We start from the raw sequence: 17,703 nt of genomic DNA on the forward strand, positions 1-17,703 counted from the left end.
GCAGGGAGAGGGTGAAATAATTGAAAATTCATTTTGAGGAAAATAAATGATGCAGTAAATGCCTCGCATATCTCGGTGGACACCTCAACCACGCCGTAATAGAAGTGATATAGAGGGTAGTGAAAGAAGAACGGAAGAAAGAGGTGCCGTAGTGGAGGTCTCGGGAATAATTTCGACCACCTGGGGAACGTGCAGCGACATCGCACAGCACACGGGTGCCTTTTGCGCTTCGCCTCTATCGAAATGCGGCCTTCGCGGTCGGGTTCGAACCCGGGAACTCAAGATCAGTAGACGAGCGCCTTAGCTACTGTGCTACTGTTCCGGGTTTCAGAGTGCAGGTACCGTTGCCATTATTCCGGGAGATTTGTCAAGCCCTATATCCGTTTGATGCAAAACGGGAAGCTGCTTTTTTCTGACGTCATCCAATTCGCGATGAGAATCAACAGAAATCTCAGCGTGTTGTTTTTTAGTGATGAACGATAGCGACTGCGTGTTTCGACACGGAAGGAACCAACATCTGCCCTTATCCAGCTATACATGCATGTTTACAAACCGCTTCTAAAACATCTCAAGAGTATAGCGTATTATCTTCTCACTATGGTTTGATGCTTTGTTTTTATCTAAATAAACATTCCGTCGCTTGTCTTCAACGAAGGTCGCCTGCCCCTAGATATTTTCCGAAGATTTATGGCAAGTACATCGGGCGACATGTTTGGAAACTTTTGCATTGTCGGGTGAAAGCAATCCGCGAAGACAGAAAAGCCGGGCATGGCATTTGGTAAAGCTTAAGATGTGAACTACAAAGTCGCTCTGCGTAGCAACAAGACACATTCCTTTTAAAGCGAAAACTTTACTGCCTGGAAACTTGCGATTTCGCCATGGCGGTTCTCCGAGGAGGCACATAACGTCACAACACGCACCTCGCCGCGGAGCCGAATCAGTCTGGCCGGGCCGGCGTCGGCTGGCGCACGTGGCGCGAAATAGAGACGTGCTCCAAGTCTCCGCCAGTGCGGACAGTGTGTGCAGAAGCCGCCGAACGCTTCGGCGGTCAAGCGCAGTTGGAGTATAGAGGGTCTCGCTTTGGCCGACAAGACGTTGCCGTGCAGCGCACGCGCGCGCGTTACGCCAGAGTACAAGCGCGCCTAAACAGAGCCTGCGCTTAACCGCTAACCAACGTATTCGCTGCTGACATCTATGGGAGCCACTGAAACGCACCGCACATTCACTGAATAAAAACAAGGACCTGTGCCGAGGTTCGGAATCGAACCAATGCCTTTGGCGCTTGAGGCGGAGACGCTACAACGCCGCCACGACTGTTCTTTATTTCTTTATTACATAGAAATAGTGCTGAAAAGCAAAGTGCAAGCACGCTTACGCCACAAAGCAGGCCACCTTACCCCTGCATGACCCCTCCTACCAAAACATAAAAAGTCCGTAAAGTTTTAACCTGAATAAAGGCCCATCTAGCGAATGCTCTTCCTATGCAGAAGTCTCCGCGCTTTCACTACGTATATACTGGCCTATCCATCCTAATAGAGCTAGCCCATCAGCTATTTTTCTCAGTTCGTTCTAGTGAAGCATATTAGCTTGAAATGTATTAGCGTGATGACGGAGCAATATTGCGGCTCCAAAAAGATGTAAATTCCAGTACGTATCGAATAAGGAACCGGCAGCTCGACGTTGTGTGGCTAAAAACATCGAAATCTTTTCCATAGGTAAAAAAAGTCTACCATAAACGGTTAGAAAAGAAAATAATTTTTTGAGGCGCCTGAAATTCACTGGTTTGTATCTTGCGTGGTCAGTGAATAGAACGCTTTCTTTTCTGAAAGAGTGGTGATACAACCAGCGGGGAGGTTGTGCAATTCTTCACTGGCAACACAAACAATATTTTGCAAATAACTAAAGTTCTCGTGTTCTGTCAGATACCAGCGAGACCTTTAAGAGAAAGCAATTTTATAAAAAGCCGATCGCACTAATTTCCAAAATCCTCCGTTCAATTATGCATTCCTATAAATGCATTGGCCGCTGTCATTTTTTTGTTTAATTGTTCTGTCATATCTTCGGCTGCATTTGGATGAATTTTATTTTCGCTTTCAGCGCTTGTCCGTACAAATTGCCAGATAACGTTATGGCGAAATCACCAAAGTAAAAACAGTTGCTCATTCTTGCCCTCTCGGAGACTATGAATATATGTTTACACAGGGTGTCCGACCTAACTCCAGCTGGGTTTTAAAAAAATGCCGATGCACACTGTGACGAACAGACCAAAAGTTGCTTTCTCGGCATTGTATGGAACAAGTCCCACTTTTCTGTATTGCCCTTAATTGCGTAATAAGTCGAAATAATTAAAAATTCACAAGCAATGGGGAGGGCTCCGGAATAATTTCGGCCTCCTGGGAATATTACGTTCCCGGTCGCCGCGGTGGAGCAGTGGTTATTCCGCTCGGCTGCTGACCCGAAAGACGGGGGTTTCATCCCGGCCTCATCGGTGGAATTTCGATGGAGGCGAAATTCAAGAGGACCGCGTACTGTAAGATGTCAGTGCACGTTAAATAACCCCAGGTGGTCGAAATGTCCAGAGCAATTCACTATAGCGTCCCTCATAACCTGAGTCGCGAAGGGACGTTAAACCCCCATTAACTATTAACCATATATAGCACTACAACATCTTTAAAGCAGAATGGCTGGCCAGCGTCCCACATTTCGTGAGGAAGTCAGGAGCGCTGCGGTCTTCAAGTGGAACGCAAGGGACCTATTGTCACGAATCGCAAGTTTCCGACAATATGTTTTTAACAACCACTTCCCGATATTAGCTATCTGCGAACCCAACTTATCCCAAGCGATCAGGCTTTCCGGGTATCATCCCTTCTTTGCTCCCACATGCGGGGAGCGCTGCAAAGTTCTGGACTACATCCGCACCGACATAACGTACATTCGCTGCCCAGTTCAATAATAATAATAATAATTAGTTTTGGGGGAAGGAAATGGCGCAGTATCAGTCTCATATATCTTTGGACACCTGAACCGCGCCGTAAGAGAAGGGATAAAGGAGGGAGTGAAATAAGAAAGGGAGAATAGGTGCCGTAGTAGAGAGCTCCGGAATACCAGTTCAACCCCACAATGACAATCAGTACGTGTGTTTCATAGTCAAAAAAGGGTTCATAGAGCTCACACTGATTGCGTCGTATGTCTCTCCTCCTCTAAATTCGACTGCGAGAGGCTGAAGATAATTATGGAGGCAACCCGGGCTCCTTGGATTATTAGCGGAGATTTTAACACCCACCACCAACTGTGGGGAAGTCCTATAATCAACGCCAGAAGGAGCAATCTGGCCTTATTTGCTTCAGAAAATTAACTTTACGTGATGAATGACGCGAGCCCGACATACCTGCGAGGCAGTTCATACAGCAGTTGCCTAGACCCGACGATAGTATCGCGGTCTCTAGGTTAGCGAGTCCAGTGGTTTTGTGATGTGGAGACCCACGGAAGGGACCACATACCCACCTACCTCAAGATTACAGGTGTTGGGGCGTCCGGCCCAGCTAAACACACGAACATTAATTGGACGGCATTTAAAACTTGAATGAAAGAGACGTGCAAAGAAGCCATAGCTTCCAGCTTGGAGGGCATTATAGCAACCGCAATGAATGCTGCTAGAGTGGAAAGAAGCCCTAAAATCTAGCTTGGAAGACATTATAGCAACAGCAATTAAGGCTGCTAGAGGCTGCTTTTCGTCGACTAGTTTGCGCACTGAATTTGATATCGAATTAAACCACGTACGTGCTATTCGTCGCCGTGCAGAAGGACGTTACAGACGGACCAGATGCTTAAGGAACCTCATCAGAGAGGCGCGTCGTTTGCAGAGAAAAATAAAGTGACGAATGGACACGCTGGCGGAACAGCACTGGAAGTCCTTCGGTCAATCTCTGGATCCTCGAAAGCCCATGTCCCTCATTTGGCGGACAATGCGTGAGCTTCGAACGCTTCCTCTGCAAACACAGCCTTTCTTTGCGCTTTTTCTACATCAAAACCGTCACCAGATTGAAGTTGCTACTGACTTCTGCAGGACAATCGCGGGTTTCAGCATCACGGGATTCAGTGATGGAGGTTATCTTTACTCGTAAGGAGCTTGATGCTGCCCTTGAGGAAAGTAAGCTTTCGTCTGCACCAGGGCCAGACGCCATTACATATGCTGCGCTGTGCCACTTGGCCACGACACGCGTAGAGAGCTACTCAGCCTTTACAACCACTCGTGGCAAGACGGAGTTGTCCCTCCCCAATGGAAATCCAGTCGCATCATACCATTACTAAAACAAGGGAAATCCCCGCTCGACCTGTCATCATACAGGTCATAAGCTTTGGCCAGTTCTGTGGGAAAAGTGATAGGAATAATGCTTCTGGCGCGTTTTGAGTGGTACTTTTAGCACAATAACGTGTATCCTAATGCCATGGCGGGTTTCCGACAACGGAATTGATCTTATCTCTACAGTTAAACATCAGGAACGCCAGAAGCGCATGTGCGCGGCACTTTTTCTTGATGTTGACATGATGCCATCTTTTATGCGCTAGAGTCTGCTGGAATCGGTGGATGGATGTATATGTGGATCCAAAGCTGACCGACCAAAAGGAAATTTTTTTTAATGTGTGAAGATAGGTCCAATCCCGTGCATTAAACCTACCGGGGTGTGCCCCACGGCGGAGTCCTTAGTGCTACTTTGTTTAATTAAACACTTATAAGGCTCCCGGAGTACCTACCTAATACCGTCCATATATCTATGTATGCCGACGATATCTGCATCTGGGCCTCCTCTGTGACGCGTCTCCAGATGCTAGCAAGACTCCAGAGGGCAGCAACCATAACTACCTTCTATCTCCGAGAGCAAGGTCTCAGCGTGTTAGCCGATAAGTGCGCTACAGTGGCATTTACGCCCAAAAGTATAACTCGTTATCCGCTAACTATTAACGGCCATGACATTGCCTATCGTGGTTCTCATCGTTTTTTTAGGAATTATCGTATACCGGAATTTCTCATTGCGCCCGCATTGCAGCTTTGTAAAAAAAAGCTAACCTCTGTCACAAACCTTCTCAGATTTCTTGGCGGAAAATTATGGGGCTCGTCGATTCTGTCAATGCTGCAGCTGTACAGAGCACTATTTTTGCGTTTTTTGCGCTATAGTACACCAGTGCTTTCAAGCACATGCACGACGATTTTGCGTGCCCTCCAGACTATATAAGGTCAGACACTTCGCACAAGCCTGGGTCTCCCTCGAAGCGTGTCAATAGTTGCTGCTATTACTATCGCCCAGGACTACCCACTCTCGCCGTATATAGGCATTGACACCCTACCCTACGGATCCACATACGGCATCTAACAAGGATACCCCAGCACCACCTGGTTTCAGCGGCGGTTCTAAAATCACACCCAGCGTTTTCAAAGGTTATAGCAGCCCACCAGTCGTCCATCCCAACACAGTTCTCCTCGGCAGCACGGCCTTCCTCTGCACTGTGGTGTCTGCGGGAGCCATGTGTGAGCCTTAAAATTCCGGGAATAATAAAAAAAACGAACTTGACACCGGCCGTTAAACAGTTGATACTCTGCCTACTCCACGCTGCATATAGTGACCGAAATTATTTGTATACAGATGGTTCGGTCTCAAGCTTAAGTTAAACCTACGGCGTGGTCATTCTTGCGAGAAAGACCAGTATTAAGCAGCAAACTCCGCATCGGACAACCTCCACCGGGTCAGAATTGGCCGCAGTTCGCGCGTATCTGCCGTACATCGGTGCACAAACTCCCCACAAATGGGCTGTACTCTGCGACTCAAAAGCAGCCCTATAATGTCTTAATTCTGCTTTACGCCATGGCGATTACGGCCGATCGGTAGATGAATTAAGACATCTTCAACACCAGGCGCAGGAAGAGGTTCATGACATCGTCTTCCAGTGGATACCGGGACTCTATGGCATTGACGGAAACGACGCCGCTGACACTGCAGCTCGATCAGCTCACGGCAGTGCCAACATTGTCCAGATACCGTTGACAAGAGCCGACGCAGCCAGACACCTGCGAATGCTTGGCCGAAATGAGCTTTTAGCGTCATGGTCTGGAAACTCCGCATGCCGTATGCACCACCTAGTCCCCTTACTCCAACTCAGTCCTCCGTCCGCCCTCTCCCGCTGCGATGCTACGCTGTTGTGTCGCCTGTGGCTGGGAGTGGCGTTCACAAATGACAACTCCCAATTAAGCGCAATGGCAGAATCTCCTGCATGTGATATCTGTGGGTGCGGCGAGACAATAAAACACCTTCTTTGTAACTCCTCTCGGTGTCAGCGTGGGCGTGCACTTCTGGCTGCAACACTCCGCCGTTAAGATCCTCGCCCCTTTCTGAAGCTAAGATTCTGGGTCCTTGGAGTAAGCCTTCATCGCAGAAGACAGCTTTGAAGGCACATTTCAAGTAATTAAAGGATCCAGGAATGAGTGCAAGGTTGTGATCTATCAGTGTGTGCTCTATGTACCCAGCAAGTAATGACCGACGTACATGTGGAAAAGTGATCTCCCTTTGCTCTCTCCCCTTTCTATGAAGAACCACGTTGCGCATTCTTCTAAAATCTCCTTTCTATCTCGCCCTCCGTTCCTCTTCTCACGTTTAGAGTAGCATACCGGGCGTTGCCTAGTCAACCTCCCTGCATTTCCGTTTGTCTTTCTCTCTTCTAATGAGACCTAGATTTTGCATCACGTATTGCTCCAACTTGGAAAGGGCCTCCCTGTTGTATCCGTGGGTATTCGATTATTAAACCCAAGATCCTTTTTTAATCCTACTTCGGCACCTGCATATCCGCTACCTAAATTTTAATATCCCAGCGCTCATCGGGCGTTTCGGGTTATATCGCTGGTGTTTCGGGTTATATACAAAAATTTGACTTTTGCGGCAAACACGCGAGCCCCCATTTGGCTGCATCCTCGACAATGATGTCTGTTGCGGCCTGCAACCGCTCTTCCGTGTGTGCATCGCTTCCTCAGTTGACCCAGAGATTGATATCGTCCACGTACATGCTGAAATATATCTCCTCTAGCTCATTTATTCTGCCCGGGACGTCTCTCATGCCAAGTTCAAGAGAAACGGCTACAAGGCCGAGCCCTGCGGCGTGCTCCTGCTTCTCTGCTCAGTCGGGGGGGGGGGGGGGGAGGGGGGGGTGATTCTAAGCTTTGCAATATCACACTTGCTTTTCTGCCCGATAGGAAGTCCTTGATATATTGGTAAGTTCTCTTGCACACTCCCAGCTCGTTCAACCCCTTAAGGATCGCCTCATGTTTGACATTGCCAAACGCTTTGGTGAGGTCTATAGGCCCAAAATTACTTCCGCGTCTTTGGAGCGCGAGTATATGATGTCGTGTTTAAGTCGGAGCATAACGTCGTGTGTGCACAAGTGTGGCCGGAAACCGATCATCTCCTGCGGCCACAGGTTGTTTTGCTCCAGGGAGCCCGTCAGCCTTGTTCGCACGATGTGCTGCATCAATTTTCCTTTGCATGCCCTAAGGGAAATTTGCCTTAGGTTGTCTAGCTGCGGGGGTTTGCCCGGCTTCACTGTGCGTATAATTTTGGCTGTTTTCCAAAGATGAGGTACCTTGCGTTTGTTCCAAAATTGTCTGATATATTCGGTTAAGAGTCTAATTGATTTATCGTCTAAATTTCTTACCATCTTATTCGTGACTCCGTCAGGGCCTGGAGCCGATTTCGTCTTTATTCTGACAATTTCTGTCCGTATCTCCATCTCTGTGTTGGGGATGTCTAGATCCTCATTCAAGGCCCCACCATAATCCGAGAGAGAGGAGAGTTGGGTGTCCCCAACGTAGGCTTTGACCAATTTGTCCATAAACCCTGCGTCGTCTCCCTCGATCACGTGTAGGACCTTTGCTAATCTAATTCTGGTGTCGCTTGTGCCGTCATTATTTACGTCACTGCGCTTTCGCACGTCACGTATTAATTTAAGTGAGTTACACCCCAGGTAATTTTCATTCGAAGTGGGTCAACTGAATTTTCTAATAATGCCTAGTGGAGCGGCCACATTTTGATGGAGGCGAAACTCAAAGCGCCCGTGTGCTCACCGACGTCCGTGAGTGAGATAGAATTGGTTTTTGAGGAAAGGAAATGACGCAGTACATGTCTGGAATATCTGGGTGGACACCCTAACCGCGCCGTAAGAGAAGGGATAAAGGAGGGCGCCTTTTACGTTTCGCCTCTATCGAAACGCGGCCGCTGCGGTCGGTTTCGAACCCGGGTACTCCGGCTCAGGAGACCAGCGCCTTAAAAAGACTATGAAATAAATTAATTGATATTACGTAAAGCAGACGATAGATGGGCATTCGATCACTAGTCACCCCAGTGCAAGAATTTTAGAGCTAGCATCAATAACAGCCAAGATATAGACGATTAAAAATTACGCTCCTCCTCTCCCCCCTCAACGCGTACACGAGGAGCACCAGAAAAAAATTAAGAAAACAGCTCTGGGACAGGGCCCCATGAATACGTCATCCGCTGACGTTTATATTGCAACTTCCGGTTGTCGCTCCCAGCCCCCCCCCCCCCCCCCCTCCAGCAGCAGCGTCGGCGGCGTGGTGGCACCTCTCCGGTCTCTTAGCCTTCCTGGACTGCGGCGCGTGTCGGGTTTATTTGCTTGTCATCTGTGGTAATTAGCAGGAATAAACCCGGACCTCGAGGAACGACTGCTCGCTTTTACGGCCGCCATAGGCATCGAGCCCTATGCGTGCGCACGAAGAGCAGTGCGAGTGGCTCCGGAACTCCCTACAAAAGGAGGCGGCAGAGGAAAATTGAAACCATATGCGCGAAGGCAATGCCCTGGCTCGCGCTTGCCCGAGAGAGTCGCGCGGCGGCACGAGCAGACAATTTTCACGCCTACCGGAAGTGTGCCCGTGACGTCGTGGCTGCCGTGGCTCCAGCGAATGAAAGCGTGTGGCGGCCTGGCGACGCCACGGGTAGTGTGACGTCTTTGTTTCACGATTTTAGTTCCAAAATCGGTCACTACGAGCACACCAATCGGCCTGCGGATTTTGAAAAAACGCGGTTTTTAAAAGTTCGTAATAAATTGCTGGCTCAGTTCTGAAGACTCATACTTGGCGTGAATGCTTCTTAGCATCATTTCTAAGCATTGAAAACATTTACAAGTGACTTTTTATTCGTTGCATAATCCCTTTAACGCCCCTTGACCTTTGAGGCACCACGGCGAGTACGTAGAAATTGAAAATTGCTTTTACAGCGAACCTGGAGACCTCTACCGTCGAAGGAAATTTTCGCGCCGTTGTAAGCAAAAAACGCCAGGCTAAACGAAAACCACAAAACAAGCATCAGATCCACATGATGAATGATAAGGCGCGTGTGAACATTGGGAGCACCGACCGGTGCGTTCCTGTAAACATTAGGTTTGCAGCTGCTTCGGAAGGGATCGACATCATTCGAAGCCCTCGTGTGAAGTGCAAACCACATAATGCATGATGATGGCGCCGACATAACTGACTAAAAATAATACAAAAGTGACAAAAAGATTTTAAAAATTGGAGGTCGCTTATGCTTCGTCTCTAAGAGCGGGGTGCGGCATTGTTTTGCAGCATTGCCAAGGAGTCCACGGACCGCCATTGTCCGTTCGGCACGACGCATTGCCCATTGGACAATTTAAAGAAAAGAAACATATCTTGGTGGACACCGGAACTGCGCCGTAAGTCAAAGAAAATGAAATGAAATTTGGTTTTAAGGAAAGGAAATGACTCCTGTTTCACATATCTCGGTGGGCCCCCAAACTGCGCCGTAAGGGGAATAATATTTCTGACGCCCGGTGCCGACAATTACAACAACGCGTTTCGGTAAAAATTAGGTTTGCAGCTACGTCGAAAGAAGTTGACGTCATTCGAAGCCCTCGTGTGAAGTGCAAACCGCATAATGCAAATAACGGCGCCTGCAAAAAATGAGAAGCACGGTCCTTCTGCGCGCGTGTTTCCCGGTAAACATTACGGTTGGGTTTTCGTGTCGTTGTCGTAAGCAAAAAGTGCCAGGCTAAAAATTGAACGCAAACAGTGCTTGAAAGCAGGCATACTGCAAATAGCTCAAGTACATTTTATCTCTGGTTTTACTGCTTGTAGAGACACCTGTGTAAATTTCAATTCACGTCGCAGTGGGCACTTTGGTGTCGTTTTACAGCTTTGCTGTCCAACCACATTCACAGCGTGGATTGGAGCCACAATTTTCAAGGGGGGGGGGGAAATGGCGCAGTGCTTGTCTCACACCTCGGCGGACGCCCAAACCACGCTGTAAGGGAAGGGATAAAGGAGGGTGTGAGAGGAGAAAGAAACGAAGAAAGAGGTGCCGTAGTGAAGGGCTCCGGAATAATTTCGACCAACTGGGTATTTTTCATGTGCACTGACATTAAATAGCAAACAAGCGCCGTTTCGCCTCCTTCTTTGCTTTGGGAAGTGGAGTGGTGGTGGGGTGGTAAAACTTAATGTAATGCACGGGGGCGAGTTTTAGAGGAGTGGAGGGTTTCACCACTTCCTTGCCTGGTGGTAGTCCTCATTGCGGGACACCATTGGCAGTAGCCTTGCCCGTGTTCTCTGAACCAGAACTCTCTGGGACTCCAGATCCAAGCAGTCGGACAAGGTCGCCTCCCAGGCCTCTCTCGTTAGCTGATTTACTCTCTTTTTCTCCAGATTGTTCTGGCAGGCCCATACCATATGATATGCGTCTGCCCACATCTCACAAAACTTACAGTACCCCAAAAAAGTCGCGTCCATGTGTTTCAGAATTGCATGGCTTAGAAAGGACCCCGTTTGCAGTGGTCTGAGCCGTCCTTCCTTAGTTCAATTCAGGCCCTTGGCGGGCTCTGGGAACGTGTGCCTACTGAGGTGCAGATATTTTGTAATTTCCGCATATGTGGTAAGTGGATCGGGTTCAGGAGTACCGACATAGTCTTGGAATTCAGTGCTACTCAGGGGGAGTTTGGAGGAGTCGGCGCTTAAGAGGAGCGACGAAGATCGGGATAGTCGTAGTTCGGGCGGGCTTAAATGGCGGCCAAATATCGTCGCGTCGGACGTGACTGTAACCAGTGCGCTCGTGAAGTATTCGCCAGCGACCGACACGAGCGACATGGCCGGGAATTTTGCAGTAAAAAAAACAAAAACGGGTGGACACGCACGTTATACAGGAGGATAATCAGGGGCGGAAGGTGTAGAAGAAAGCGTAGAGAGGTTGTGCTGCGCAGGTTCAGAAGAGGATGGGAGTACAGGAGAACAGGATGGGGTGTCGCAGCAACCTCAGCGAATGTTGGGGCGCAGCAAGAGAGACGTGGCTCTTAACTGATATTGCGCTTGGAGGAGTCCAGCTCGTCTTTGATCATGACACGCAAACTAGAGGAAGGAGGATGAGGTGAAAAACAAGCGGTAACGATGAAATGTTCCCCTGAATTTATTCGCGGTGCGTAAGTCAGCATCGGTAGAGGGGCAAGAATCCCAGGTTTCTTAAAACCGGAGCGACTCAGGTCGGCAAGACGCTTGCATATGCTACGAATGTCCAGTATCGTGGAAGGTGTCCAGGCAGCGAGGGCATTCAAGGAGAACGAGCCAATGCCTTTCAGGCCATGGCGAACGCGATCTGTTTAAGGCATGACCTTGTTCACACAGTAACAACGAGGAAGTACCTCCTGAATATGGAACATTTAAGACTCTCCTATAAGCTGAATGCAAGTGCCTAAATATTTTTGAAGACTAGAGGCCGAGCTCCAGTGGTTCCAGAAATGTGGCGAATCTGGGACAGAAGTAGGACCTGTCAGGAATAGCGTCTTCATGTTTGAGAAACAAATTCTTGGCCAAATCAGACAAATAAAACAATTGGACGACGGTTACGCTCTGCTTTAAGAGTGGAACGCAACAGCGTGCTGCAGCGCTGTCAGGGAGTCCACGGAACGACATCGCCCGTTCGGCGCGACACATTGGCCACTGAACAGATTGTTTGGAGTCTCTTGGATAACCTCTGCGGATTACACAGGTCATGGCAGTTAATTGAATTGGTTTACAAAGTATAGCGCAATTGTTATCGGGTCCCGTTTCAGAATTCACATATTCTTAATTACTCATGTGCGCATCATTACACAAAAGACACTTCATAATGTCAAAGACCACAACGCATTCACTAGGTCAACTTTTAAGACCGTGGGCTCTTACTACTTGCGTTTGTCAAGGACACGTATCTCTGCAATGAAGGTCAAACTGACCAAAACAGTTACCACGTGACCACACGATATCACACAGCAACAGTGGGTGCTTAGCGCCTCAATTCACGCCTTTACTTTCGATACGTTACATAGGTATATGCCAGTATAGCTGCCTTTGAAGTGGGACCCTCCCACGAACTCGTTTGCCTAAAAGTTGGGAGCCACACATTTGACGTAGAATATTCGAAGAGGTGTCAAATGACTTGGCATGTTACTAAGGATAAAATTACAAATTTATATGAAGGTCAAATTACGCGCGGCATTCGCAACGGCGACATTTCCACCCCAAGCAGTGCATTCTGAGGACCTTCAGATGGCCATTAAGGCCAAACAGTTCGTCGCAGGGTGTTCCAGAAGGTGTCAAACGATTCGTCATTTTTGTGATCCACACGTTTGTAAATTTATTAACTGATATAACGAGGAAATATAGCGGGTATAGCAAAAAAGGTATGGCAGAACGCCGTACACATGGTTCGGAGGCATTAGGTTCGAATCTCATCAGTGGCATGTGGCTGTTTTTTCATGTAGTTTATAGTCAACTAGTTTTGCGGAATAAATGTTAACACTAATATTTCCCCATTGATCAACAGCTCAAATAACCAATATTCTTGTACGTTATAGTCAACTAGTTTTGCGGAATAAAATGTTAACACCAATATTTCCCCATTGATGAACAGCTCAAATAAACAAGATTTAAACATTCTCATTGCTTTTTTTGGTTCCGGCGAATTTTGGCTTCCTTACGTTGAACAATATCCACTCGGTCTTGGCGGATAGTGTCAAAGTTTCTTTTTGTATAAATTTGCGGTGCCCTTCAGCACACGTGCATATAACAGGTTAAGCTGCACATCCCAACAGCGCGACATTGATCGTGGCCGCTGCTGCGATCGTTTGGTAGAGTCGAAGTACAAAAAGCCCATGAGCTCGATATCACTGTAGTTTAAAGAATCCCAAGAGGTCTAAATTAGTACTCACGAGTCACCTACTGCGGCGAAGCGTAGCGTTAGTACGGTAAGAATTAATAAAACATCTATATAGTCTTTTCAGACATTCAGATGGCGCAAGCTCTACACGCGATGGGAGCGCCTACCAGAAAACAACCACAAGATTTTAAAAAATAGGGGATGTGAGAATAATAGATAAGCACAAATTACTATATATTCACCTGTAGGAAACAGTATAGTAGGCCAAATGTAAAATCATAGCTACAATACTATCCTTCACGTTAAGCGCACCGAAAAGTACTCGTGCTTATTACGCAAAAAAAAAATGCGCGTGTAATTGTGGCCAGAGCTATGTGCACGGCAGAATTTTCAGCCCCTATTTAGATTGCAGCGTAAGAATGCAGAACAGCTTCATTTCCTGGATGAAGGATTGCAGAGGGTTCGAGACATTCGTCTGTGTGACTGCCGCTGTTAATACAATGAACCCCCCTGCTAAAGTAAATAAATACTTTCTGTTTGCAAGCGCGAAGGCCTACCAAAATCTCGGCCAGTTATCCGCGTTTCTAAAACCAGCAAGCGACTGCACTCTGAGCGCAGAGGTTATGCCAGAGGGAAACGAAAGCGTAAACCTTCTTGAGATTTATTCCGGGACGTGTCGCGTGTTTCCGTGCTGACAACAAATTTCACTTTTGAAAAATGCACATACACCTTGTGCTTTTGAGCTGAAACGGAGCATTACAAGGTGCAATCTTGAGAATAGAGGCCGTCGGACATGGTGCAGCCTGAATGCATTTGCGCCCAATGCGCTGAAGGTAAAATAATTTGGCACCGCTAAATAAAAATAATCCAAGGCAACTCGAGTGGTAAACGTTATATTTCGGTCGTGTTTTGCCTGGCTTCTTTAAAAATCATCTGTAAGGTCACTTGCACTGCTCCTGTATGTGACCCTAAATATCTGCATTAAATCAAATTATTAACTCTTAAACATACAGACAATAAGCATTAGTGGCTTCGACAAAAGTCTCGCGGGTTTCCAATATTGATAGCACTGTGAGCATCACGACGTCGTCGCGAAATGCAGCCTTGGGAAGATATTTTTATGCGTTGCAAATTGCAATCACTCAGTTCAGCCCTTGGGCGCGGCCGGGCAGCCACCAAACCACGTGACGTGACGTCACGACAGCCGGAGGAAAAGCTGGGCCCCAACTCTCGCGGTCGCGCGCGGCCGCAGCCACCACCTGACTCCCGCTTCTACCGCCAGGGGCGCTGCGCTATGATTGGCGTCACGGCATATGTACAAAAGCGTTTATTTATTTATTTATTTATTTATTTATTTATTTATTTATTTACCCTAAAGACCCAGAAGAGGGCATTACATAGGGGGGGAATGATGAAAAGAAAGCACACATAACAAATCAACTCATAACAAATGATGGTAAATATACAGAGGGAAGAGTTTGGGTAACATTTGGTTAAGTGCAGTATAACATATTGAAACCACAAAATTCAACACGTTCAAACAAGTGAGTAATAATTAGGGCAAAATAAGTAACTAAAATACAATGGCACATAAAAGAGGCTCCGGAGCTGTTCAGCACACAAGAAATGGCAAAGCAAAAAAGGACCGCCAAAAAGTCACGGACACGGTAAATCATTCAGCACTCTATGACGCATTTTCCGTGTTCAGAAATGTTAGTAAAGCTGTTTGAAAAGATGATAATTCAGTATGGCCGACAATGCTGGGTGGCAATGAGTTCCATTCATTTATTGACAAAACCAGCGGTGACTTCTGATATTTTAGTGTGCGAGCGAAAATCGGACGTACCTTATGCGCATGATCCAGGCGAGCTGAACAATGAGGTGCAGGAAAGATATGATGTCGGGAGAATGGCGTTTCGCTATAGTATAAGGTGTGAAATAATGACAACCGGGCGAACTTTCTACGTGTAGCAAGAGGTTGAAGATTCATGGCTTGCTTCATTGCTGATACGCTTTGATGACGTGAGTAGGATGACAGTATGAATCTGACGGCTTTATTATGTACTGCTTCTAGAGCATTTGTAAGAATCGCGTGGGAGGGGTTATATGTAACAGAAGCGTACTCAACAGATGATCTGATAAGCGTTGTATAAGCGCTGTGCCGTGTTTCAGCGTTCGCAAGGGGTAAACGGCGTTTCAAGAGACCAATTTTTTTAAAGGCTTTATTAGTTATGTATTCAATGTGAGCATCCCAGGTTAAGCTCTGACTGAAAAACACTCCCAGATATTTTATACACGACACGGAGTCAATTCCACTATTATTTAACCGGTAATTATTCTGTGATGTTTCTGCTACGCTAGAGAATCTTACATGCTTAGTTTTACTGACATTAATATCCATCTGCCACGTTGAACACCATTCAGTTAGTTCTGTTAGATCTGATTGGAGAGCTAGTGCATCAGTCGGGGTGGTTATCTGCCTGTATATTACGCAGTCGTCTGCGAAAAGCCGTATTGATGAAGTAATATTAGAGGCTATGTCGCTTATATGAATTAGAAAAAGTAATGGCCCTAATACTGAGCCCTGTGGGACACCGGATAATACGCGAGTGGGTTTAGAAATGAGCTTCTCAATTTTGACCGACTGGTTACGATCGGTTAGGAATTGCTCGATCCATGTAGTTGTTTTGTCGTCGAGCTGTAAATTTCGGGTCTTTAGCAGTAAGCATTTGTGGGCAACACGGTCAAAAGCTTTTGTAAAGTCAATGAAAATGGCGTCTGTGAGATGAGACATGTGTAGGTATTGATGAAGGTCAGTCACAAGCTCAAAGAGTTGCGACTGGCATGATCGGTTTTGCCGGAATCCGTGCTGGTTCTCGAGAAGTAAGTTATTTAGGTTCAGATGGTTCATGATGTGGGAAAAGAAGATATGCTCTAGTAGTTTGCAGCAGATACAAGTAAGTGAGATAGGCCTGAAGTTGTTTGGATCAGTGTTACTTCCTGATTTGTGTACGGGAATGATGTGTGCTTGTTTCCAGTCGTCCGGGAGCTGTCCTGTATCCAGAGATTGTTGAAATATCAGCGCGAGCAAACCAGATGATACGTGACATGTTAGTTTCAGAATCTTTGTACTGATCCCATCGGGTCCTGGGGCCTTTTTCAGTTCTAGCTTGTCGATTGCGCGGGCGACGCCATTTGTTGTGATAGTAATAGGTGCAAATTGAAACCGTATGTATGTTGGAGAAATGGGCGGTAAATTATCAGTGGGGAGTTCATTTGTGAACATGTCACTAAAAGATTTGTTGAAGATTTTGGCGCACTCGTCTAACGGTAAGGGCGAGCCCTCTCCTGTAGTTAGTGCTGGTAAAATGTTGCGCTCATTCACCGGGACAGTCTTATACCCCTGTCACACGGGCATTTCGAGGGCCCTCGAACCGATAGTCTATCGACTCAAAGGCGATTGAGCGCTGCTACACGGGCAGTTTCAATGGCGATCGAGTCAATAGCCTATCGAGTCAACGGAGCAGCACGGAACTCCATCGAGATATGCAACGCATTCTTGGCTTAACCAATCTAAGCCTGGCCATTTTTCACTCAGTCCTAAAAATTGCAGACTAGCCCTATTCTACAGCTGCATAATGTTTACCAAATCTCATCTAACATATTTAGTACAATCAATAGGCCTTTCCTGATATTCACATATACTTAAATAAGGCAGAGTTGAACATTAAGAAACGTTATGCTGTCAGTGGGAACTAGATATGTTTATTTTGCGAACCAGCATGATTATTGTTAACACTTCTCTGCAACATTAATGCAAGTAAGCCCTAAATTATGTCCCATTTTTCCAAACTTCTTCTCATGTCAACAAAATTATGGATATCACATTGATATTATTTTTGAACTAGGCCTTCTTCCCTCCTCCTGACAATATACTGCCGCTGCATTTGTTCCAGAGGAAGTTCTCCGTGCAGGCAACATGTTGATGAAGCACGTTTACGTGGTCTTCTGGACATTTTTTCTTTTTCTTTCCTTAAGAGATTCTGTAGGTGAGTATTGCATGCCTTGATAATTGAGGCCTACTTCAATATGAACACCTACCCATATACGCAGCGCAAGCAAACAGGACAGAGAAGGGGAAGGAACACAAAGTCGAGCACATAAAAAATGAGTTTTACTGCAGGTAAGGACGTCAATGTATACAGCACTAAAAATGTGCACTTGCTCACAGTAAACCACAGAGGTTATCGTAAATAGCAAAACCAGCTTGTAAAAGCACGTGTAGATATCGCCGAACCCTATCCACTGTGAACCATGCTCATTTCCCAAGTACATAACTTCACAGATGGCTCATTTACACACCTACTATTTTTCCGGACAATACGTATGTTACCTCCTTCGTAAACAGATCGGAATGAACAAACAACACATCGATCTCAACAAAATACGGAATGCACTGACAGGAAACGCAATGCTTAGCCAGGTCTGGAGCCTTATTTTCCTA

At 46.7% G+C, this 17,703-nt stretch overlaps 1 long non-coding RNA gene across 1 annotated transcript in view; it reads left to right on the forward strand.

Annotated features, from left to right (window-relative positions):
• Positions 1–17,179, forward strand: part of LOC144112089 (uncharacterized) — a 66,403-nt gene extending 49,224 nt beyond the window's left edge. The window contains exon 3 of the long non-coding RNA XR_013310194.1: positions 17,156–17,179. This is a non-coding gene — a long non-coding RNA (uncharacterized LOC144112089). The remainder of the gene's footprint in view (positions 1–17,155) is intronic.
• The last annotated feature ends 524 nt before the right edge of the window (positions 17,180–17,703 follow it).

The sequence above is a fragment of the Amblyomma americanum genome, unplaced genomic scaffold, assembly GCF_052857255.1.
Source record: "Amblyomma americanum isolate KBUSLIRL-KWMA unplaced genomic scaffold, ASM5285725v1 scaffold_51, whole genome shotgun sequence".
Lineage (NCBI taxonomy): Eukaryota > Metazoa > Arthropoda > Arachnida > Ixodida > Ixodidae > Amblyomma > Amblyomma americanum.